The sequence below is a fragment of the Salmo salar genome, chromosome ssa28, assembly GCF_905237065.1.
Source record: "Salmo salar chromosome ssa28, Ssal_v3.1, whole genome shotgun sequence".
Taxonomy (NCBI): Eukaryota; Metazoa; Chordata; class Actinopteri; order Salmoniformes; family Salmonidae; genus Salmo; species Salmo salar.
In genome coordinates, this window is record NC_059469.1 from 31,023,411 (window position 1) to 31,050,000 (window position 26,590).

Below are 26,590 nucleotides of genomic sequence, written 5' to 3' on the forward strand. Positions count from 1 at the left end.
GCTAGCTGGGATGATCCAGGTGAAAAGATTCAGAGAGGCGCGCAAGATGGCGGTCAGTGCAGACAATTTATTTTGGTAGCTGAAGGAATTATTGGATTTCCTTACCCAATTATGACCATTGGATGATTTCTACGGTCATAAAACCCTGTATGAATATGGTTTAGTTTATTTACCAAAGTAATTGATTACTTTCTGCAAGTTATTCAGCTCTAAAACAAAGTTTGCGACAACACTAGACAGCCTGATAAGTTAGCTAGCTCAAAAACTAGCTTGTTGAACGTACATGGGAACTGCCACGACCAGAACCAAAAGGAAAGAAATGGAGAGATCGTCAGATGGACAATTAACCACAAAAGATAGTAAGATTTTGGGTACTCCTCTTCAGAATGTAACTGTGGGGGGAAATACTGCAATGGGTGAGGAAAATGCGGTGAGCACGGACAACAATGCTCACATTTTGCACCCCTCCAGTCCCCAGCTCAGGCCTTTACCTTACGACCCCGGCACCCCAGTCAAGCCCCAGGGGAAAAAGATGAGATGCCAGAGGGTATGTCACTTCTTGAGATGCAAAACAATATTGTAATGCTTTTGACAGCAAAGATAGATGAAAGGGCAAATGGCTTGGAGGTCATGGTTAGGGAGAATACGATAAAAATTGAGGCCATTAAAAAATCTGTTGACTTTATCTTTGGAGAAGTGAAAACCCTCAAAAGTGACATGAAGAAAGTGGAAGTTATCTGCCAGGAAAATGAAAAGAAGGTGGCTGAACTCGAGCAAAAGGTGAATGAGGCGGAGAGATACCAGTGCAGGTGGAACCTGAGGCTCTATGGAATTCCAGAGCAGGCGGGTGAGGACATCAAATTCAGAGTTGTTGACATCTGTGGAGCTGTCATTCCCGAATCAAAAGCCAAACTTCAGGAAAATGTCCATCGTTTGGGACGACTTAAGGATCAAGACAAGAGACCGAGGAGAAACATCATCCGCTTCACCAACAGATCTACACGGGATCTTCTTTGGAGGCGAGCAAAGAATTGTGAATTCCTCATCAAACAGAAATTGAGGTTCACGGAGGATCTGACCTCAGCAGACAAAGTGACAAGAGAGAAACTGTGGCCGATGGTGGCTGCAGCTCGAAAGGCAGGGAAAACTGCATTTTTTATCGGTGCAAGAGTGATCATTGATGGGAAAGAAATGCGGCCAAATTAGAACATTTGAGTGAGAGCCAGAGTCTAACTCGGACAGAACTGTCAGGCCAAAAACTGATTACCAGGTGAAAAGCAGCCTTTTATTATAAAAATGTACACAAACACTTGAATGAGAAAAGGCTGACCTTAGAACTGGTAAACTAAACACCAACTATAGGTGAATAACTGCTTATTGTAAAGTCTACACAATGTCTCCCCCTTGTGGGAGTAACAATACTTTGGTAATTTTATGACCAATGTTTTTTTAGTTTCTTTGTTGGAGGTTAATAATGGGATGGACATCCTTTTGAGTTACATATCCTTAGGAAAAGCTTATATTAGCATTACAAGGTTGTTGGTTGATGTTTGTCTTTATCTCTTTGTTCAATTAATATCAGGGGTATTCATAATTTACTCAAGCATAAGGCCATTTTCCTGTATTGCAAACGGTTTAATGCAGACTTTTACTTTTTACAAGAGACTCATGCTTGTTCTTCCGATCTATGTTTTTGGAAAAATCAATGGGGCAATGATATCTGGTTATCATATGGCAACAACCACTCTGCAGGTGTAGCAGTTTTAAGAGGTGCATTTAAAGGGAAGGTCATCAGTAGTAAGACTCACCACTCTGCAGGTGTAGCAGTTTTAAGAGGTGCATTTAAAGGGAAGGTCATCAGTAGTAAGACTCACCACTCTGGACGTTGGTTAATTTTAACAGTAAATTTCAACAGTGAAATGTTTTTATTAGGGAATATTTATGCATCCAACAACAAACCAAAGAACAGGATATTATTTCAAGAATTTGAAGAAGAAATTAATAGAGTTATAGGTGTATTTCAGGATATCAAAATGATCTTTAAGATTTTAATTCTGTATCTAATATGATGATTGACAGATATCCCCCTCCTAACAGATCCTGCAAAGTTAATCCTGAGTTTAATAACCTATGTCTTGGTCTTGGATTAGTCGATATTTGGAGTTCTAAATATCCTGATAAAAAGGAATTCACTTGGAGTAACAAGGACATGTCCAGACAGTCTAGAATTGATTTCTGGTTGATTTCTAATTCATTAGATAATTCTGTAGTCAAGGTATCAATTGAACCATAAATTCTTACTGATCATAAAGTTATATTCTTATCTTTAAATATTAATAGATCTGAAGTTAAACCGAATCGGAGTTATTGGAAACTCAATAGCAGACTGTTGGAAGATGATCATTTCAAGATGGATGCCAAAGATATTATACAAGACAATTGGAGGAAAGCCCAACTATTTAAGTCTTATGGGAAATATTAGAAATTAATGAAGTATGAAATAAGACAAACAGCCATGAAGAGAGGTAAAGAAATTGCTGAACATAAAAGATCAAGGGACGATAAATACTTTCTCTAATCTCTATGGAGGACCTTGATGAAGAAGGAAAGGGTCAGTTATTCTCTTTACAACTAGATATGGACCAAATGTATGAAGAGAGAGCAAAAGGGGCATTTGTAAGATCAAGAAGATGGTTGGAGGAAGGTGAAAAAAATACAAAATACTTTTACAATTTAGAAAGAAAGAATTCTGAATTTACATCTATTCATAAGCTCAATATAGATGGCAAAGAAAATGAAAACCCCAAAGATATTTCAAAATATGTTTCGGAATTCTATGGTAACCTTTATACCAGTAATGCCTGTCCTACTAGTGACATATCTGCCTTTCTAGACTCTGTCAAAGACTGTGCAAAATTCATAGATGAAGACTTCCAAAAGTCTTGTGATGAAATTATTTCTATTAATGAAATAAAAAAATGTATCAGCAAGTTAAAAGAGAACAAATCTCCAGGGAATGATGGCATTATCAGTGAATTCTATAAATATTTTCAGGGGGATATTATTGAATTTATATTTAATGTTTTTAAGGAGGCAAGGGATTTAGGGGTCCTGCCTGTTTCTATGACACAGGGCTTAATTTCTGTAATACCCAAACCAAACAAAGATTCTATGATGTTAGAAAATTGGAGACCAATCACATTAATGAACAATGATGGAAAGATACTTGCATCCATCTTTGCAGAAAGACTTAAAAAAGGTCTTGACCAAATCATTGATGATACCCAGTCTGGTTTTATGAAGGGCAGACATATATGTAATAATATTCGACTAGTATTGGACTTGATAGACTACAATGAGCACATTATGGAAGATAGCTTTATTTTATTTGTAGACTTTTACAAGGCATTTGATACAGTTGAACATTATTTTCTTTTTGAGACTCTTCGATTTTTTTGTTTTGGTCAATATTTTCAAAATGTAATTAAGACACTTTACAATAATAGTAACAGCTCTGTTAAATTATCCCATGGAACTTCAGAAAGATTTGACATTAGACATGGAATTAAACAAGGATGTCCAATTTCTCCTTTCAGATTTTTATTGGTCACACAAGTTATGGCACTTCATATAAATAAGGATAGTTTTAGGGGTATTCAGATACAAGACAAAGAGATAAAATGTTCACAATTGGCTGACGACACCACCATTTTTTTGAACGATCATAATGAAGTCAAGAAAGCTATTGAGTGTATTAATGCCTTCACACATGTATCAGGTTTATCTCTGAATATTAGGAAATGTGAATTATTTGCGTTGAAAAGATGTGACTTAAACTCAGTATGTAATATCCCTGTAAAAGATGTGATCACATATCTTAGTATTACAGTTAGCAAAGATCAGAAAGAAAGGGCCAACTTAAATTTCTCTCCTATTGTAGAGAAAATTGGAAAGAGATTTAACTCCTGGTTATTAAGAGATCTTTCTTAATAACCAGATTAGTGCCCAGATTAGTTTACCTCCCTTGCCTTGGATGTTCCTCTGTCAGTAACTAAAATGGTTGATACGAAATGATTTAACTTCATATGGAGGAATAAACCACATTATTTAAGAAAAGCAGTAATATGTAGCACCCAAGGTGAGGGAGGGTTGAATGCTCTGGATTTTAAAACCTCTAATATAATATTAAAAATTAAATGGATGCAAAACTATTTAAGAAATAAGGATTGCATCTGGAATATCATCCCTAATTTAATATTCCAACAAATTGGTGGTCTAGAATTCTTACTCAAATGCAACTTTGATATGGGTAAAATTCTTATTAAGCTTCTAACTTCTAACTTGGAACCTCATGTACAAACACAATTTTTCCCCTCATAGGTATACAATCTGGAATAATAAAGACATAAAATACAAAAATAAGTCTTTGTTTTTCCAGAACTGGTTTGACATCAACATTATTTGGGTTAAACAATTACTGAACAATGATGGACAACTATATGATTATCCAGAATTTATTAGAACACACAATGTTACATTCACTCCTGAGGAGTATCTACTGGTTGTTAGAGCTGTCCCTAAAGGTGCTATTCTTCTTTTAGGAGAATATAACAATACTCCAAGTGCAACTGTTGAGGATTTTGTAGCCTCAATACAACTAGAAGGAATTGGCATTTTAAACTATAAATGTAATAACATGTATATAAGGAAACTATGTCGATATGTTACTATTCCCTCTGCTAAAATGTACTGGAATACAATCCTAGGACAAGTGAACAGGAACAAAGTTTCGTTGTTATCTGGTAAATATTGTATATCTAATAAGGTGAAAGAAGTATCATTCAAACTCATTCATAGAATCTACCCTGTAAAAACCTTTATTATACACAGATTTAAAATAGCTATTGATAACAAATGTGTATTTTGTGGTTGTGAACCAGAGACTCTTGACCATTTATTTTGGGACTGCTCTTATGTCAGAAGATTTTGGTGTGAGTTAGAAGATTTTATTTTCAAAGAAACTACTATTAATGTTCATTTGAAAGACTCTGATATTATGTTTTATTTTGAACCAAATGATATGGACCCTGATTTAACTTTCATTGTTCATTTGTTTATCTTTCATGGAAGATTCTTTGTCCATAAAATGCAGAGGGCAGAGAACAAACCCCCTTTCACATTATTTAAGATGGAATTGAAATATTATTTTGAAATGATCAGTAAATGTAAAAACAAAAAAGCAATACGCACCATAAAAGTATTTAACAAATTGAAAATGAATCTTGATATGTAATACCCCTGTCTGTTAGGTTTTGTACTCTTGTTTGTATATTTCAGGGTTTTTTGTATTTGTTGTGTTCATTAAAAAAAAATACTAAAGAAAAAAAGTTCAGAGCTTGATGTAGGAATCTGAACATATGGAGAAAAATAAGTCCGATTTGCTCTGGTTTGAGTCGCGCTGTGCAGACTGACAAAAGTTGTCCGGGCTAAAGGTTAGCTGAAGACAGCAAGCAGTGGCTAGCTGACAACTAGCAAGTAGGTAGTTAGCTGGCTAGCTGCTGTTGGGGGTTCCGGTTCAAGAGTAAAGAAAATAGCAGATCCATACCACATTGGGTGAGGCGGATTGCAGGAGAGTATGTTGAAGTTGAGGTTAAGAAAAATATATTTTTTTAAATTGAGAAGAAAAAAGACATAAAAATATATAAACACGGGACATGACAAGAGGAAGACAAAGACATCTGACTGCTACGCCATCTTGGGAAAATGGTGATGAGATAGGAGGAAAGACGTGATGAAGGGATAAAAGAATTGAAATTATGATGGGATAGGAAGAGAGGAGAGAATTGATGAAGAGATAGGAGGAGAGGAGAGACATCATGGTGGGTTAGGAGGAGAGGAGAGTCATGATGATGGAATAAGAGGAGAGACATTATGATGGGATAGGAGGAGAGGAGAGACATGGTGATGGGATAAGAGGAGAGACATGGTGAAGAGATAGAAGGAGAGGAGAGACATGATGATGGGATAAAAGGAGAGACATTATGATGGGATAGGAGGAGAGGAGAGACATGATGATGGATTGGTGGAGAGACATGATGATGGGATAGGAGGAGAGACATGATGATGGGATAGGAAGAGAGACATGATGATGGGATAGGAGGAGAGACATGATGATGGGATTGGAGGATAAACATGATGATGGGACACGAGGAGAGGAGAGACATGATGATGGGATAAGAGGAGAGACATGATGATGGGATAAGAGGAGAGACATGATGATGGGATAGGAGGAGAGGAGAGACATGATGATGGGATAGGAGGAGAGACATGATGATGGGATAGGAGGAGAGGAGAGACATGATGATGGGATAGGAGGAGAGACATGATGATGGGATAGGAGGAGAGGAGAGACATGATGATGGGATAAGAGGAGAGACATGATGATGGGATAGGAGGAGAGGAGAGACATGATGATGGGATAAGAGGAGAGACATGATGATGAGATAGGAGGAGAGATATGATGATGAGATAGGAAGAGAGACATGATGATGAGATAGGAGAGGAGACATGATGATGGGATAGGAGGAGAGACATGATGATGGGATAAGAGGAGAGACATGATGATGGGATAAGAGGAGAGACATGATGATATGATAGGAGGAGAGACATGATGATGAGACAGGAGAAGAGGAGAGACATGATGGTGAGATAGGAGGAGAGACATGATGATGGGATAGGAGGAGAGACATGATGATGGGATAAGAGGAGAGACATGATGATGGGATAAGAGGAGAGGAGAGACGTGATGATGGATAGGAGGAGAGGAAAGAAATGATGATGGGATTGGAGGAGAGGAAAGACATGATGATGGGATAGGAAGAGAAGCGAGACGTGATGATGGGATAGGAGGAGAGGAGAGACATGATGGGATAGGAGGAGAGACATGATCATGAGATAGGAGGAGAGACATGATCATGAGATAGGAGGAGAGACATGATGATGAGATAGGAGGAGAGACATGATGGTGGGATAGGAAGAAAGACATGATGATGGGAAAGGAGGAGAGACATGATGATGGGATAGGAGGAAAGACATGACTATGTTATAGGAGGAGAGGAGAGACATGATGATGGGATTGGAGGAGAGGAGAAACATGATGATGGGATAGAAGGAGAGACATGATGACGGGATTGGAGGAGAGGAGAGACATGATGATGGGATAGGAGGAAAGGAAAGACATGATGATGGGATAGGAGGAGAAGCATGATGTTGGGATAGGAGGCGAGACATGACAATGTTATAGGAGGAGAGGAGAGGAGAGACATGATGATGGATTGGTGGAGAGACATGATGATGAGATCTGAAGAGAGACATGATGATGGAATAGGTTGAGAGACATGATGAAGGGATTGGAGGACAGGAGAGACATGATGATGGGATAGGAGTAGAGACATGATGATGGGATAGGAGGAGAGGAGAGACATGATGATGGCATAAGAGGAAAGACATGATGATGGGATAGAAGGAGAAACATGATGATGGGATAGGAGTAGAGGCATGATGATGGGATTGGAGGAGAGGAGAGACGTGACGACGGGATAGGAGGAGAGGATAGACGTGATGATGGGATAGGAGGAGAGGAAAGACATGATGATAGGAGGAGAGGAGAGACATGATTATGGGATAGGAGGAAAGGGAAGACATGATGATGGGATAGGAGGAGAAACATGATGATGGGATAGGAGGAGAGGATTGACTTGATGATGGGATAGGAAGAGAGGAAAGTAATGATGATGGGATAGGAGGAGAGGAAAGACATGATGATGGGATAGGAAGAGAGGAGAGACGTGATGATGGGATAGGAGGAGAGGAAAGACATGATGGGTAGGAGGAGAGGAGAGATTTGATTATGGGATAGGAGTAGAGACATGATGATGAGCTCGGAGGAGAGACATGATGATGGAATAGGAGGAGAGACATGACAATGTTATAGGAGGAGAGACATGATGATGGGATAGGAGGAGAGGAGAGACATGATGAGATTGGAGGAGAGACATGATGATGGCATAGGAGGAGAGGAGAGGAGAGACATGATGATGGATTGGTGGAGAGACATGATGATGAGATCTGAAGAGAGACATGATGATGGAATAGGTTGAGAGACATGATGAAGGGATTGGAGGACAGGAGAGACATGATGATGGGATAGGAGTAGAGACATGATGATGGGATAGGAGGAGAGGAGAGACATGATGATGGCATAAGAGGAAAGACATGATGATGGGATAGAAGGAGAAACATGATGATGGGATAGGAGTAGAGGCATGATGATGGGATTGGAGGAGAGGAGAGACGTGACGACGGGATTGGAGGACAGGAGAGACATGATGATGGGATAGGAGTAGAGAAAGACATGATGATGAGGAGGAGAGGAGAGACATGATGATGGCATAAGAGGAAAGACATGATGATGGGATAGAAGGAGAAACATGATGATGGGATAGGAGTAGAGGCATGATGATGGGATTGGAGGAGAGGAGAGACGTGACGACGGGATAGGAGGAGAGGATAGACGTGATGATGGGATAGGAGGAGAGGAAAGACATGATGATAGGAGGAGAGGAGAGACATGATTATGGGATAGGAGGAAAGGGAAGACATGATGATGGGATAGGAGGAGAAACATGATGATGGGATAGGAGGAGAGGATTGACTTGATGATGGGATAGGAAGAGAGGAAAGTAATGATGATGGGATAGGAGGAGAGGAAAGACATGATGATGGGATAGGAAGAGAGGAGAGACGTGATGATGGGATAGGAGGAGAGGAAAGACATGATGGGTAGGAGGAGAGGAGAGATTTGATTATGGGATAGGAGTAGAGACATGATGATGAGCTCGGAGGAGAGACATGATGATGGAATAGGAGGAGAGACATGACAATGTTATAGGAGGACAGACATGATGATGGGATAGGAGGAGAGGAGAGACATGATGAGATTGGAGGAGAGACATGATGATGGCATAGGAGGAGAGACATGACAATGTTATAGGAGGAGAGACATGATGATGGGATAGGAGGAGAGACATGACAATGTTATAGGAGGAGAGACATGATGATGGGATAGGAGGAGAAGAATGATGATGGGATAGGAGGAGAGGAGAGACATGATTATGAGACAGGAGAAGAGGAGAGACATGATGGTGACATAGGAGTAGAGACATGATGATGGGATAGGAGGAGAGACATGATGATGGGATAGGAGGAGAGGAGAGACGTGATGATGAGATAGGAGGAGAGACATGATGATGGGATAGGAGGAGAGAAATTATGATGGGAAAGGAGGAGAGGAGCGACATGATGATGGGATAGGAGGCGGGTAATGATGATGGGAATGGAGGAGAGGAGAGACATGATGATGAGACAGGAGAAGAGGAGAAACATGATGGTGAGATAGGAGGAGAGACATGATGATGGGATAGGAGGCGGGTAATGATGATGGGAATGGAGGAGAGGAGAGACATGATGATGAGACAGGAGAAGAGGAGAAACATGATGGTGAGATAGGAGGAAAGACATGATGATGGGATAGGAGGAGAGGAGAGATGTGATGATGGGATAGGAGTAGAGGAAAGACATGATGTTGGGATAGGAGGAGAGACATGATGATGGGATAGGAGGAGAGACATGATGATGAGATTGGAGGAGAGACATGATGATGTTATAGGAGGAGAGGAGAGACATGATGATGGGATAGGAGGAGAGGAGAGACATGATTATGAGACAGGAGAAGAGGAGAGACATGATGGTGAGATAGGAGGAGAGACATGATGATGGGATAGGAGGAGAGGAGAGACGTGATGATGGGATAGGAGTAGAGGAGAGACGTCATGATGAGACAGGAGGAGAGGAGAGACGTGATGATGGGATAGGAGGAGAGGAGATACATGACGATGGGATAGGAGGAGAGGAGAGACGTGATGATGAGACAGGAGAAGAGGAGAGACATGATAGTGTGTTAGGAGGAGAGACATGATGATGGGATAGGAGGAGAGGAAAGAAATGATGATGGGATTGGAGGAGAGGAAAGACATGATGATGGGATAGAAGGAGAGACATGATGATGGGATAGGAGGAGAAACATGATGATGAGATAGGAGGAGAGACATGATGATGAGATAGGAGGAGAGACATGATGATGGGATAGGAGGAGAGGAAAGACATGATGATGGGATAGGAGGAGAGACATGACAATGTTATAGGAGGAGAGGAGAGACATTATGATGGGAAAGGAGTAGAGACATGATGATGGGATAGGAGGAGAGACATGATGACGGGATTGGAGGAGAGGAGAGACGTGATGACGGGATAGGAGGAGAGGAGAGACGTGATGATGGGACAGGAGGAGAGGAAAGACATGATGATAGGAGGAGAGGAGAGACATGATGATGGGATAGGAGGAAAGGAAAGACATGATGATGGGATAGGAGGAGAAGCATGATGTTTGGATAGGAGGAGAAGCATGATGTTTGGATAGGAGGCGAGGCATGAGAATGTTATAGGAGGAGAGGAGAGGAGAGACATGATGATGGATTGGTGGAGAGTCATGATGATGAGATCTGAAGAGAGACATGATGATGGGATAGGTTGAGAGACATGATGATGGGATAGGAGGACAGGAGAGACATGATGATGGGATTGGAGGAGAGGAGAGACATGATGATGGGATAGGAGGAGAGGAGAGACATGATGATGGGATAGGAGGAGAGACATGATGATGGCATAAGAGGAGAGGAGAGACGTGACGACGGGATAGGAGTAGAGGCATGATGATGGGATTGGAGGAGAGGAGAGACGTGACGACGGGATAGGAGGAGAGGATAGACGTGATGATGGGATAGGAGGAGAGGAAAGACATGATGATAGGAGGAGAGGAGAGACATGATTATGGGATAGGAGGAAAGGGAAGACATGATGATGGGATAGGAGGAGAAACATGATGATGGGATAGGAGGAGAGGATTGACTTGATGATGGGATAGGAAGAGAGGAAAGTAATGATGATGGGATAGGAGGAGAGGAAAGACATGATGATGGGATAGGAAGAGAGGAGAGACGTGATGATGGGATAGGAGGAGAGGAAAGACATGATGGGTAGGAGGAGAGGAGAGATTTGATTATGGGATAGGAGTAGAGACATGATGATGAGCTCGGAGGAGAGACATGATGATGGAATAGGAGGAGAGACATGACAATGTTATAGGAGGAGAGACATGATGATGGGATAGGAGGAGAGGAGAGACATGATGAGATTGGAGGAGAGACATGATGATGGCATAGGAGGAGAGACATGACAATGTTATAGGAGGAGAGACATGATGATGGGATAGGAGGAGAGACATGACAATGTTATAGGAGGAGAGACATGATGATGGGATAGGAGGAGAAGAATGATGATGGGATAGGAGGAGAGGAGAGACATGATTATGAGACAGGAGAAGAGGAGAGACATGATGGTGACATAGGAGTAGAGACATGATGATGGGATAGGAGGAGAGACATGATGATGGGATAGGAGGAGAGGAGAGACGTGATGATGAGATAGGAGGAGAGACATGATGATGGGATAGGAGGAGAGAAATTATGATGGGAAAGGAGGAGAGGAGCGACATGATGATGGGATAGGAGGCGGGTAATGATGATGGGAATGGAGGAGAGGAGAGACATGATGATGAGACAGGAGAAGAGGAGAAACATGATGGTGAGATAGGAGGAGAGACATGATGATGGGATAGGAGGCGGGTAATGATGATGGGAATGGAGGAGAGGAGAGACATGATGATGAGACAGGAGAAGAGGAGAAACATGATGGTGAGATAGGAGGAAAGACATGATGATGGGATAGGAGGAGAGGAGAGATGTGATGATGGGATAGGAGTAGAGGAAAGACATGATGTTGGGATAGGAGGAGAGACATGATGATGGGATAGGAGGAGAGACATGATGATGAGATTGGAGGAGAGACATGATGATGTTATAGGAGGAGAGGAGAGACATGATGATGGGATAGGAGGAGAGGAGAGACATGATTATGAGACAGGAGAAGAGGAGAGACATGATGGTGAGATAGGAGGAGAGACATGATGATGGGATAGGAGGAGAGGAGAGACGTGATGATGGGATAGGAGTAGAGGAGAGACGTCATGATGAGACAGGAGGAGAGGAGAGACGTGATGATGGGATAGGAGGAGAGGAGATACATGACGATGGGATAGGAGGAGAGGAGAGACGTGATGATGAGACAGGAGAAGAGGAGAGACATGATAGTGTGTTAGGAGGAGAGACATGATGATGGGATAGGAGGAGAGGAAAGAAATGATGATGGGATTGGAGGAGAGGAAAGACATGATGATGGGATAGAAGGAGAGACATGATGATGGGATAGGAGGAGAAACATGATGATGAGATAGGAGGAGAGACATGATGATGGGATAGGAGGAGAGGAAAGACATGATGATGGGATAGGAGGAGAGACATGACAATGTTATAGGAGGAGAGGAGAGACATTATGATGGGAAAGGAGTAGAGACATGATGATGGGATAGGAGGAGAGACATGATGACGGGATTGGAGGAGAGGAGAGACGTGATGACGGGATAGGAGGAGAGGAGAGACGTGATGATGGGACAGGAGGAGAGGAAAGACATGATGATAGGAGGAGAGGAGAGACATGATGATGGGATAGGAGGAAAGGAAAGACATGATGATGGGATAGGAGGAGAAGAATGATGATGGGATAGGAGGAGAAGCATGATGTTTGGATAGGAGGCGAGGCATGAGAATGTTATAGGAGGAGAGGAGAGGAGAGACATGATGATGGATTGGTGGAGAGTCATGATGATGAGATCTGAAGAGAGACATGATGATGGGATAGGTTGAGAGACATGATGATGGGATAGGAGGACAGGAGAGACATGATGATGGGATTGGAGGAGAGGAGAGACATGATGATGGGATAGGAGGAGAGGAGAGACATGATGATGGGATAGGAGGAGAGACATGATGATGGCATAAGAGGAAAAACATGATGATGGGATAGAAGGAGAGACATGATGATGGGATTGGAGGAGAGGAGAGACGTGATGATGGGATTGGAGGAGAGGAGAAACATGATGATGGGATAGAAGGAGAGACATGATGACGGGATTGGAGGAGAGGAGAGACGAGATGACGGGATAGGAGGAGAGGAGAGACATGATGATGGGATAGGAGGAAAGGAAAGACATGATGATGGGATAGGAGGAGAAGCATGATGTTGGGATAGGAGGCGAGACATGACAATGTTATAGGAGGAGAGGAGAGGAGAGACATGATGATGGATTGGTGGAGAGACATGATGATGAGATCTGAAGAGAGACATGATGATGGGATAGGTTGAGAGACATGATGAAGGGATTGGAGGACAGGAGAGACATGATGATGGGATAGGAGTAGAGACATGATGATGGGATAGGAGGAGAGGAGAGACATGATGATGGCATAAGAGGAAAGACATGATGATGGGATAGAAGGAGAAACATGATGATGGGATAGGAGTAGAGGCATGATGATGGGATTGGAGGAGAGGAGAGACGTGACGACGGGATAGGAGGAGAGGATAGACGTGATGATGGGATAGGAGGAGAGGAAAGACATGATGATAGGAGGAGAGGAGAGACATGATTATGGGATAGGAGGAAAGGGAAGACATGATGATGGGATAGGAGGAGAAACATGATGATGGGATAGGAGGAGAGACATGATGATGGGATTGGAGGAGAGGAGAGACGTGATGACGGGATAGGAGCAGAGGAGAGTCATGATGATGGGATAGGAGGAGAAACATGATGATGGGATAGGAGGAGAGGATTGACTTGATGATGGGATAGGAAGAGAGGAAAGTAATGATGATGGGATAGGAGGAGAGGAAAGACATGATGATGGGATAGGAAGAGAGGAGAGATTTGATGATGGGATAGGAGGAGAGACATGATGATGAGCTAGGAGGAGAGACATGATGATGGAATAGGAGGAGAGACATGACAATGTTATAGGAGGAGAGACATGATGATGGGATAGGAGGAGAGGAGAGACATGATGAGATTGGAGGAGAGACATGATGATGGCATAGGAGGAGAGACATGATGATGAGATAGGAGGAGAGACATGACAATGTTATAGGAGGAGAGACATGATGATGGGATAGGAGGAGAGACATGACAATGTTATAGGAGGAGAGACATGATGATGGGATAGGAGGAGAAGAATGATGATGGGATAGGAGGAGAGGAGAGACATGATTATGAGACAGGAGAAGAGGAGAGACATGATGGTGACATAGGAGTAGAGACATAATGATGGGATAGGAGGAGAGACATGATGATGGGATAGGAGGAAAGGAGGGACGTGATGATGAGATAGGAGGAGAGACATGATGATGGGATAGGAGGAGAGAAATTATGATGGGAAAGGAGGAGAGGAGCGACATGATGATTGGATAGGAGGCGGGTAATGATGATGGGAATGGAGGAGAGGAGAGACATGATGATGAGACAGGAGAAGAGGAGAAACATGATGGTGAGATAGGAGGAGAGACATGATGATGGGATAGGAGGAGAGGAGAGATGTGATGATGGGATAGGAGGAGAGGAGAGATGTGATGATGGGATAGGAGGAGAGGAGAGACATGATTATGGATTGGAGTAGAGGAAAGACATGGTGTTGGGATAGGAGGAGAGACATGATGATGGGATAGGAGGAGAGGAGAGACATGATGATGGGATAGGAAGAGAGACATGATGATGAGATTGGAGGAGAGACATGATGATGTTATAGGAGGAGAGGAGAGACATGATGATGGGATAGGAGGAGAGACATGATGATGAGATTGGAGGAGAGACATGATGATGTTATAGGAGGAGAGGAGAGACATGATGATGGGATAGGAGGAGAGACATGATGATGAGATTGGAGGAGAGACATGATGATGTTATAGGAGGAGAGGAGAGACATGATGATGGGTTAAGAGGAGAGGAGAGACGTGATGATGAGATAGGCGGAGAGACGTGATGATGGGATAGGAGGAGAGACATGATGGGAAAGTAGGAGAGGAGCAACATGATGATGGGATAGGAGGAGAGGAAAGACATGATGATGAGACAGGAGAAGAGGAGAAACATGATGGTGAGATAGGAGGAGAGACATGATGATGGGATAGGAGGAGAGGAGAGACATGATGATGGGATAGGAGTAGAGGAGAGACGTCATGATGAGACAGGAGGAGAGGAGAGACGTGATGATGGGATAGGAGGAGAGGAGATACATGACGATGGGATAGGAGAAGAGGAGAGACGTGATGATGAGACAGGAGAAGAGGAGAGACATGATGGTGTGTTAGGAGGAGAGACATGATGATGGGATAGGAGGAGAGGAAAGAAATGATGATGGGATTGGAGGAGAGGAAAGACATGATGATGGGATAGGAAGAGAAGCGAGAAGTGATGATGGGATAGGAGGAGAGACATGATGATGGGATAGGAGGAGAGGAGAGACGTGATGATGGGATACGAGGAGAGGAAAGACATGATGGGATAGGAGGAGAGACAAGATGATGGGATAGGAGGAGAAACATGATCATGAGATAGGAGGAGAGACATGATGATGAGATAGGAGGAGAGACATGATGATGGGATAGGAGGAGAGACATGATGATGGGATAGGAGGAGAGGAAAGACATGATGATGGGATAGGAGGAGAGACATGACAATGTTATAGGAGGAGAGGAGAGACATTATGATGGGAACGGAGTAGAGACATGATGATGGGATAGGAGGAGAGACATGATGACGGGATTGGAGGAGAGGAGAGACGTGATGACGGGATAGGAGGAGAGGAGAGACGTGATGATGGGACAGGAGGAGAGGAAAGACATGATGATAGGAGGAGAGGAGAGACATGATGATGGGATAGGAGGAAAGGAAAGACATGATGATGGGATAGGAGGAGAAGAATGATGATGGGATAGGAGGAGAAGCATGATGCTTGGATAGGAGGCGAGACATGAGAATGTTATAGGAGCAGAGGAGAGGAGAGACATGATGATGGATTGGTGGAGAGACATGATGATGAGATCTGAAGAGAGACTTGATAATGGGATAGGTTGAGAGACATGATGATGGGATAGGAGGACAGGAGAGACATGATGATGGGATTGGAGGAGAGGAGAGACATGATGATGGGATAGGAGGAGAGGAGAGACATGATGATGGGATAGGAGGAGAGACATGATGATGGCATAAGAGGAAAAACATGATGATGGGATAGAAGGAGAAACATGATGATGGGATAGGAGGAGAGGAGAGACGTGATGATGGGATAGGAGGAAAGGAAAGACATGACGATGAGCTAGAAGGAGAGACATGATGATGGGATTGTAGGAGAGGAGAGACATTATGATGGGATTGGAGGAGAGACATGGTGATTGGATAGGAGGAGAGACATGGTGATTGGATAGGAGGAGAGACATGATGATGGGATTGGAGGAGAGGAGAGACATGATGATGGGATTGGAGGAGAGGAGAGACGTGATGATGGGATAGGAGTAGAGACATGATGATGTGATAGGAGGAGAGACATGATGATGGGATTGGAGGAGAGGAGAGACATGATGATGGGATAGGAGGAGAGACATGGTGATTAGATAGGAGGAGAGACATGATGATGGGATAGAAGGAGAGACATGATGATGGGATAGGAGGAGAGACATGATGATGGGATAGGAGGAGAGGAGAGGCATGATGAGGGGATAGGAGGAGAGGAAAGTCATGATGATGGTATCGGAGGAGAGACATGATGATTCAATTGGAGGAGAGGGGAGACGTGATGATGGGATAGGAGGAGAGGAGAGACTTGATGATGGGATAGGAGGAGACCCATGATGAGGGGACACGAGGAGAGGAGAGACATGATGTGATAGGAGGAGAGGAGAGACTTGATAATGGGATAGGAGGAGAGGAGAGACAAGATGATGGGATAGGAGGAGATACATGACGATGGGATAGGAGGAGAGATATAATGATGAGATAGGAGGAGAGACATGATGATGGGATTGGAGGAGAGACGTGATGATGGGATAAGAGGAGAGACATGATGATTGGATAGGAGGAGAGGAGAGACATTATGATGGGATTGTAGGAGAGGAGAGACATGATGATGGGATAAGAGGAGAGACATTATGATGGGATAGGAGGAGAGGAGAGACATGATGATGGGATAGGAGGAGAGGAGAGACATGATGATGGGATTGTAGGAGAGGAGAGACATGATGACGGGATAGGAGGAGAGGAGATACTTGATGGTGGTATAGGAGGAGAGACATGATGATTGGATTGTAGGAGAGACATGATGATGGGACAGGAGGAGAGAAATGATGATGGGATTGGAGGAGAGGAGAGACGTGATGATGGGATAGGAGGAGAGGAGAGACGTGATGATGGGATAGGAGGAGAGGAGTGTCACGTCCTGACCCTTGTTAGATGTTATTTTCTATAGTAAAGTAGGTCAGGGCGTGATAAGGGGTGTTTTGGGTGGTTTTCTATGTTTTCTATTTCTATGTTTAAGTTCTAGTTTGTCTATGTTGTATTTTTTTGGGTTGATCTCCAATTGGAGGCAGCTGCTCGTCGTTGCCTCTAATTGGAGATCATATTTAAGTTGGGTTTTTTTCTATTGTGTTTGTGGGTAGTTGTTTTCCGTTTTGTTGTCTGCTTTCTGACGGAACTGTTTGCTGTCATTTTTGTTTCTCTGTAAAAGTGTTTAGTTTTCATTAAAAGAATAATCATGAGCACTCAACATGCCGCGCCTTGGTCCCCTCTATACGACGCACGTTACACGGAGAGACATGATGATCGGATAGGAGGAGAGGAGAGACATGATGATGGGATTGGAGGAGAGGAGAGACTTGATGATTTAATAGGAGGAGAGACATGATGATCAGATTGGAGGAGAGACATGATGATGGGATAGGAGGAGAGACATGATGATGGGATAGGAGGAGAGGAGAGACATGATGATGGGATAGGAGGAGAGGAGAGACATGATGATGGGATAGGAGGAAAGTCATGATGATGGAATGCGAGGATAGGAGAGACATGATGATGGGATAGGAGGAGACGCATGATGATGGGATAGGAGGAGAGGAGAGACATGATGATGGGATAGGGGTTGAGACATGATGATGGGTTAGGAGGAGTGATGTGATGATGGGATAGGAGGAGAGGAGAGACATGATGATGTGATTGGAGGAGAGGAGAGACATGATGATGTGATTGGAGGAGAGGAGAGACATGATGATTGGATAGGAGTTGAGGAGAGACGTGATGATGAGAGACGAGGAGAGGAGAGATTGGAGGAGAGACATGATGAATGGATCGGAGGAGAGGAGAGATATTTTGATGGGATAGGAGGAGAGACATGATGATCAGATAGGAGTAGAGTCATGATTATTAGATACGAGGAGAGACGTGATGATAGGATGGGATGAGAAGAGTAACTTGATGATGGGATAGGAATTAGAGACGTGATGATGGGATAGGAGTAGAGGAAACCCCCTCTTCCAGGGCTGTGTAGCATGGTGAAGTGGTGGGAGGAGAGGCATAGTGAACTAGGAGAGAAGTTGTGTGGTAGTATGATAGTTTGGTGGTTTGTTGGTGTTGTGGTCCACTGACGGAAGGGGAGTCAGGTCTCATTCTGTCTGCACTGCTCTAACCCTTCTCTGATGGAGGGATGGAGGGATGAAGAGAGGAGTGTTAACATGTCTGGCCAATTCATTACTGGCCTCTTCTCTCTCCATTTATCTCTCTTTCTCTTCTCCCTCTCTCCATTTATCCCTCTCTCTCTTCTCCCCCTCTCTCTCTCTTCATTTCTCTCTCTCTCTTCTCCCTCTCCATGTCTCTCTCTCTCTGGATTTATCTCTCTCTTCCATCAACATGAATGTGTGTCAGAGAGAGAGACAGAGACGAACCCTAAAGCCCTTTCAGAATGAGCCCTTGGCTTTTTATTTGCTCCATCCACTCATCCATTCACTCTCCTCTCCACCAAATTCACTTTCCTCCCCCTTTCCCTCCACCCTCTCCTACCGTCCTCTCAACACTTTCTCCATCTCCTCCCTTTGCTCCTTATGTTCGAACCAATTCCCCTTTCCCTCTTTACACTTATTATGTTAAGAGATGGTCCCTGTACAGACAACGAAATACTACTTCTCTATATAGTGACAAATAAGGGTTCCTTTTAAGGGGCTATATGGAACCTTTTTATGAAGGTTCTATAAAGAACCATGCTCATACAGTTTTCAATATAAGCTTCACTGCGCTGTAAAGATACCTTTCCTAATGGTCTTTAAAGAACCATTAATTAAAGGGTCTATGTAGCATTGAAGAAGGGTTCTGCTACGTTTCCAACCCTGCTGTTCTTTATGTGGAATGGTTCCTCAATCAAATGTTATTTGTAGATGCTTTGAAAGAACCATAGAGGTTTTTTTTATTGTGATTATCCATATTGTTTTGTTAAAATTGCAAAAGGTGTTATTATTGTGTTAATTGACAAGTTGAATCAGGTGTGCTAGCCCTGCCATGGCTGGGGGTCTCTGAGGAAAAAAAGAAGACTTAATCAACCAATTTAATCAACCATTCTCAGTTAATACAAGGACATGTATGAGTCTCTCGCAAGACACATCATTGGCTATAACCAAAACACAACAGATTAGATGAACTGGAAGGACACTCTCATTCATGGTTGCACAAAAATAGCTGTGCGTAAACCACTCCATAAAGTATTCTAATGAGCCGCCACCCCTATATTTGAACTATCACTAAAAGAAGAAAGAACCCTTTTGTGAGCTTTAAAGAACCATTGAAGTATTCAAAGGGTTCTTTGAGACATTATGGTTCCACATAAAATCATTGCCCTTTCCGAAGAACCCTTGAGGAACCCTCTTTTCTTAGGTTGTATCATCTCCTAACTCAGGGGAAAGCCATGGTTAAGGCCATATGGAATAGGCAGTTTCCAAAAACCCTCAATAAATGATTTCAAATGAAGAATGTACTGAGGAATTCAAATAAAACCAAAATAAAATACCCAAAACCAGGCAAATAGAAAATAACCTGAGTAGCTGCAGTCAAGACCCTGGTTATGGTTTATGGTTCAGTCATCATAGGGTTAGAGTCTGGGTCACTGAATACATATTGCACCATCTGTTTTCATCAGTTAGTAGAGCAAATATACTGATCTGTCTGTCTGTCTGTCTGTCTGTCTGTCTGTCTGTCTGTCTGTCTGTCTGTCTGTCTGTCTGTCTGTCTGTCTGTCTGTCTGTCTGTCTGTCTGTCTGTCTGTCTGTCTGTCTGTCTGTCTGTCTGTCTGTCCTGTCTGTCTGTCTGTCTGTCCTGTCGGTCAAAAAGAAGAAGTGGGTAGGACGGAGCAGAGAGGAGGTGAAAGAAGAGGAGGGAGTAGGGAGGAGGTGAAGAAAGAGGAGGGAGTAGGGAGGAGGTGAAGAAAGAGGAGGGAACGATATGAGAGCAGAGAGATCACTCCAGAGAGGATGAATGAAAGAGAGAGAAGGAGAGGAGGAGGGAGGAGGATAAGGGGAGCTCTTACCGTTCGTGTATGGGTTTGCCACCTTTTTGTTTGTCATAACTCTTGCTGTTGCGTTGTTAACCTGTGTTCAGATATAGAGTTTAGACAGTTAGAGAGAACATGCAGACATGTGCGCACACACACACACACACACACACACACACACACACACACACACACACACACACACACACACACACACACACACACACACACACACTACAGTCAGCTCAGCCAGTTAGGCTAAACTGCATATTGGAGCTTCATTTTTGCCAGGCTTATAATATAGTTATAATATAGTTATAATATAGTTATACTATAGTTATAGCAAAACAAGACCTAATAATATAATAATACAGAATAATACAGTGCCTTCAGAAATACAGTGCCTTCACACTCATTGGCTTTTACCACATTTTGTTGTGTTACAGCCTGAATTTAAAATGGATTATATTGAGATTCTTTGTCACTGACCTACACACAATATCTCATAATGTCAAAGTAGAATTATGTTTCGACTACCTCATCTCTGTACCCCACAGATACAATTATCTGTAAGGCCCCTTAGTCGAGCAGTGAATTTCAAACACAGATTCAAACACAAGACCAGGGACATTTTCCACTGCCTCGCAAAGAAGGGCACCTATTGGTAGATGGGTAAAATAAAATAAAAAGCAGACATTGAATATCCCTTTGAGCATGGTGAAGTTATTAATTACACTTTGGATGGTGTATCAATAAACCCAGTCACTACAAAGATAAAGGCGTCCTTCCTAACTCAGTTTGCCGGAGGGGAAGGAATCAGCTCTGGGATTTCACCATGAGGCCAATGATGCCTTTACAACAGTTACAGAGTTTAATGGCTGTGATAGGAGAAAACTGAGGATGGATCAACAGCATTGTAGTTACTCCACAATACTAACCTAAATGAATACAAATATTCCAAAACATGCATCCTGTTTGTAATAAGGCACTAAAGTAAAACTGCATAAAATGTGGCAAAGAAATGTATTTATAGAAAAACCAGACCTAATGTCCAGAATACAACACGTTGTGTTTGGGGAAAATCCAACAGAACAGTACCACTCTTCATATTTTCAAGCATGGTGGTGGCTGCATCATGTTTGGGTATGCTTGTCATCGGCAAGGACTATCAAGGTTTTTTAGGATAAAAAGAAACGGAATAGAGCTGAGCACAAGCAAAATCCTATAGGAAACCTGGTTCAGTCTGCTTTCTAACAGACACTGGGAGATGAATTCCAGTTTCAGCAGGACAATAACCTCAAGACAACATTGAATATTTCTGAGTGGCCTAGTTACAGTTTTGACTTAAACCAGCTTGAAAATCGATGGCAAGATTTGTAAATAGCTGCCCAACAACCAACTTGACAGAGCTTGAAGAATTTAAAAAATAATAATGTTCAAATATTGTACAATCCAGGTGTTCAAAGCTCTTAGAGACTCACAGCTAAAATCGCTGCCAAAGGGGATTCGAACATGTATTGACTCTGGGGGTTGAACACTTTGACATTGGAGTATTTTATGTAGATCATTGACAAAAAAAATGACATTTAAATCAATTTTAATCCCACCTTGTAATGCACCAAAATGTGGAAAAAGTCAAGGAGTGAATACGTTCTGAAGGCACTGTATATCACCAGCATCAGATGAACAGAAAACAAAGTTCAAATCTTCTTGGTGAAGGGAACCACCTTGTTCTTGTAAACCTAATGAGCCAGCATCCATTTTCTACAAACATCTCTATCAATCGCTTAGGGCCTCTCACTCTAAACAGAAATGTTCAAGTTATTTTTTTTTTATCTCTCCCTCTGAGGTTGCTGAGTGAAAAACAGCTCTCTATATCGAGCAGCCTCTGGCAGCGTCGAGTTGAGTTTAGTATGTTTTCCTAACCCACCGTGTTAGCATTTCCCTTGGCCGCTAATTAGAGCTAATGGCTTTCATATCCAATAGACCAGCAGGTCATACCTTGAGGCTACGCTAACGCTACACTAGCCTGTGTCTGATGTGATGTATGGGCCCAGGTAATTTTTATATATTACATACAGTTGAAGTCAGAAGTTTACATACACTTAGGTTGGAGTCATTAAAACTCGATTTTCAACCACTCCACAAATTTCTTGTTAACAAACTATAGTTTTGGCAAGTCGGTTAGGACATCTACTTTGCGCATGACACAAGTCATTTTTCCAACAATTGTTTACAGACAGATTATTTCACTTACAATTCACTGTATCACAATTCCAGTGGGTCAGAAGTTTACATACACTAAGTTGACTTTGCCTTTAAACAGCTTGGAAAATTCCAGAAAATGCTGTCATGGCTTTAGAAGCTTATGATAGGCTAATTGACATCATTTGAGTCAATTGGAGGTGTACCTGTGGATGTATTTCAAGGCCTACCTTGAAACTCAGTGCCTCTTTGCTTGACATCACGGGAAAATCAAAAGAAATCAGCCAAGACCTCAGAAAAAAAATTGTAGACCTCCACAAGTCTGGTTCATCCTTGGGAGCAATTTCCAAACGCCTGAAGGTACCACGTTCATCTGTTCAATCAATAGGATGCAAGTATAAACACCATGGGACCATGCAGCCATCATACCGCTCAGGAAGGAGATGTGTTCTGTCTCCTAGAGATGAACGTACTTTGGTGTGAAAAGTGCAAATCAATCCCAAAACAACAGCAAAGGACCTTGTGAAGATGCTGGAAGAAACAGGTACAAAAGTATCTATATCCACAGTAAAACAAGTCCTATATCGACATAACCTGAAAGGCCGCTCAGCAAGGAAGAAGCCACTGCTCAAAAACTGCCATAGAAAAGCCAGACTATGGTTTGCAACTGCACATGGGGACAAAGATCGTACTTTTTGGAGAAATGTTCTCTGGTCTGATGAAACAAAAATATAACTGTTTGGCCATAATGACCATCGTTAAGTTTGGAGGAAAAAGGGGGAGACCTGCAAGCAGAAAAACACCATCCCAACCGTGAAGCACGGGGGTGGCAGCATCATGTTGTGGGGGTGCTTAGGAGGGACTGGTGACTTCACAAAATAGATGGCAACATGAGGAATGAAAATTATGTGGATATATTGAAGCAACATCTCAAGACATCAGTCAGGAAGTTTGTGGAAGGCTACCTAAAACGTTTGACCCAAGTTAAACAATTGAAAGGCAATGCTACCAAATACTAATTGAATGTATTTAAACTTCTGACCCACTGGGAATGTGATAAAAGAAATAAAAGCTGAAATAATTAATTATCTCTACTATTATTCTGATATTTCACATTCTTAAAATAAAGTGGTGGTCCTAACTGACCTAAGACAGGGAATTTTTTGTAGGATTAAATGCCTGTAATTGTTAAAAACTGAGTTTAAATGTATTTGAGTAAGGTGTATGTAACCTTCTGACTTCAACTGTATATTACCTTAACAATAGGGGTGGCAGGTAGCCTAGTGGTTAAGACTGTTGGGCCAATAACTGAAACGTTTCTGGTTTGAATCCCAGGGCCAGCAAGGTGGGAAAACATTTGCTGTTCTGCCCTTGATCAAATCAGTTGATACAGAACAACTGCTCACCGGGTGCTGATGATGTGGACGTTGATTAAGGCAGCCCTGGGCAACTCTCTGATTCAGAGGGGTTTGGTTAAATGACTCTTGCACCTCTCTGATTCAGAGGGGTTGGGTTAAATGACTCTTGCACCTCTCTGATTCAGAGGGGTTTGGTTAAATGACTCCTGCACCTCTCTGATTCAGAGGGGTTTGGTTAAATGACTCCTGCACCTCTCTGATTCAGAGGGGTTTGGTTAAATGACTCCTGCACCTCTCTGATTCAGAGGGGTTTGGTTAAATGACTCCTGCACCTCTCTGATTCAGAGGGGTTTGGTCAAATGACTCCTGCACCTCTCTGATTCAGAGGGGTTTGGTTAAATGACTCCTGCACCTCTCTGATTCAGAGGGGTTTGGTTAAATGACTCCTGCACCTCTCTGATTCAGAGGGGTTTGGTTAAATGACTCCTGTACCTCTCTGATTCAGAGGGGTTTGGTTAAATGACTCCTGCACCTCTCTGATTCAGAGGGGTTTGGTTAAATGACTCCTGCACCTCTCTGATTCAGAGTGGTTTGGTTAAATGACTCCTGCACCTCTCTGATTCAGAGGGGTTTGGTTAAATGACTCCTGCACCTCTCTGATTCAGAGGGGTTTGGTTAAATGACTCCTGCACCTCTCTGATTCAGAGGGGTTTGGTTAAATGACTCCTGCACCTCTCTGATTCAGAGGGGTTTGGTTAAATGACTCCTGCACCTCTCTGATTCAGAGTGGTTTGGTTAAATGACTCCTGCACCTCTCTGATTCAGAGGGGTTTGGTTAAATGACTCCTGCACCTCTCTGATTCAGAGGGGTTTGGTTAAATGACTATTGCACCTCTCTGATTCAGAGTGGTTTGGTTAAATGACTCCTGCAACTCTCTGATTCAGAGGGGTTTGGTTAAATGACTCCTGCACCTCTCTGATTCAGAGGGGTTTGGTTAAATGACTATTGCACCTCTCTGATTCAGAGGGGTTTGGTTAAATGACTCCTGCACCTCTCTGATTCAGAGGGGTTTGGTTAAATGACTCCTGCACCTCTCTGATTCAGAGGGGTTTGGTTAAATGACTCCTGTACCTCTCTGATTCAGAGGGGTTTGGTTAAATGACTCCTGTACCTCTCTGATTCAGAGGGGTTTGGTTAAATGACTCCTGCACCTCTCTGATTCAGAGGGGTTGGGTTAAATGACTCCTGCACTTCTTTGATTCAGAGGGGTTTGGTTAAATGACTCTTGCACCTCTCTGATTCAGAGGCGTTTGGTTAAATGACTCCTGTACCTCTCTGATTCAGAGGGGTTTGGTTAAATGACTCCTGCACCTCTCTGATTCAGAGGGGTTTGGTTAAATGACTCCTGTACCTCTCTGATTCAGAGGGGTTTGGTTAAATGACTCCTGCACCTCTCTGATTCAGAGGGGTTTGGTTAAATGACTCCTGTACCTCTCTGATTCAGAGGGGTTTGGTTAAATGACTCCTGTACCTCTCTGATTCAGAGGGGTTTGGTTAAATGACTCCTGCACCTCTCTGATTCAGAGGGGTTTGGTTAAATGACTCCTGCACCTCTCTGATTCAGAGGGGTTTGGTTAAATGACTCCTGTACCTCTCTGATTCAGAGGGGTTTGGTTAAATGACTCCTGCACCTCTCTGATTCAGAGGGGTTTGGTTAAATGACTCCTGCACCTCTCTGATTCAGAGGGTTTGGTTAAATGCGGAAGACACTTTTCGGTTGTGTAACTGACTAGGTTTCCCTTTAATGGGGGCGGAGGAACGACAGACATGGCGAAAACACCCTGAGAGAGATGGAAAATACATCTATATGTTTTCGCCCTGGAATGTCTGATACAAGCGGGGGTGTTTTGGATAAACAAGTGGGATTTAAAGCAACGTTGGCAGCACTTTAATACCCAGCGATTGAGTTAATTTAAACATGTATTTGCGGGCAGGACACAGAAGTGATTCAGAGACGGAAAGAGCGAGTGTATATATGTATTTAGAAAAGCACGAGTGAGGACTTCAAACTGGCACATACATCAAGCTGAAGTCTGTCGGGATCAAACCTTGACCTGAGTGTTCTGTTCTGCTCCTTAAGAATCAAACACACTCTGATCTGAACTGATACACATGCCCCTAAACACACACACACACACACACACACACACACACACACACACACACACACACACACACACACACACACACACACACACACACACACACACACACACACACACACACACACACACATGCAGAGGAGATATATAAACACATGCACTCGCACACACACACTCACACACACTTACGGCTCAGAGTTCAGCATTCAGCATGCA

The 26,590-nt window shown here is 42.9% G+C and overlaps 1 pseudogene; it reads right to left on the bottom strand.

The window, feature by feature from the left end:
- The window catches only part of LOC106589866 (RNA binding protein fox-1 homolog 3-like), an 891,320-nt pseudogene that overhangs the window by 49,659 nt on the left and 815,071 nt on the right, over positions 1–26,590 (bottom strand).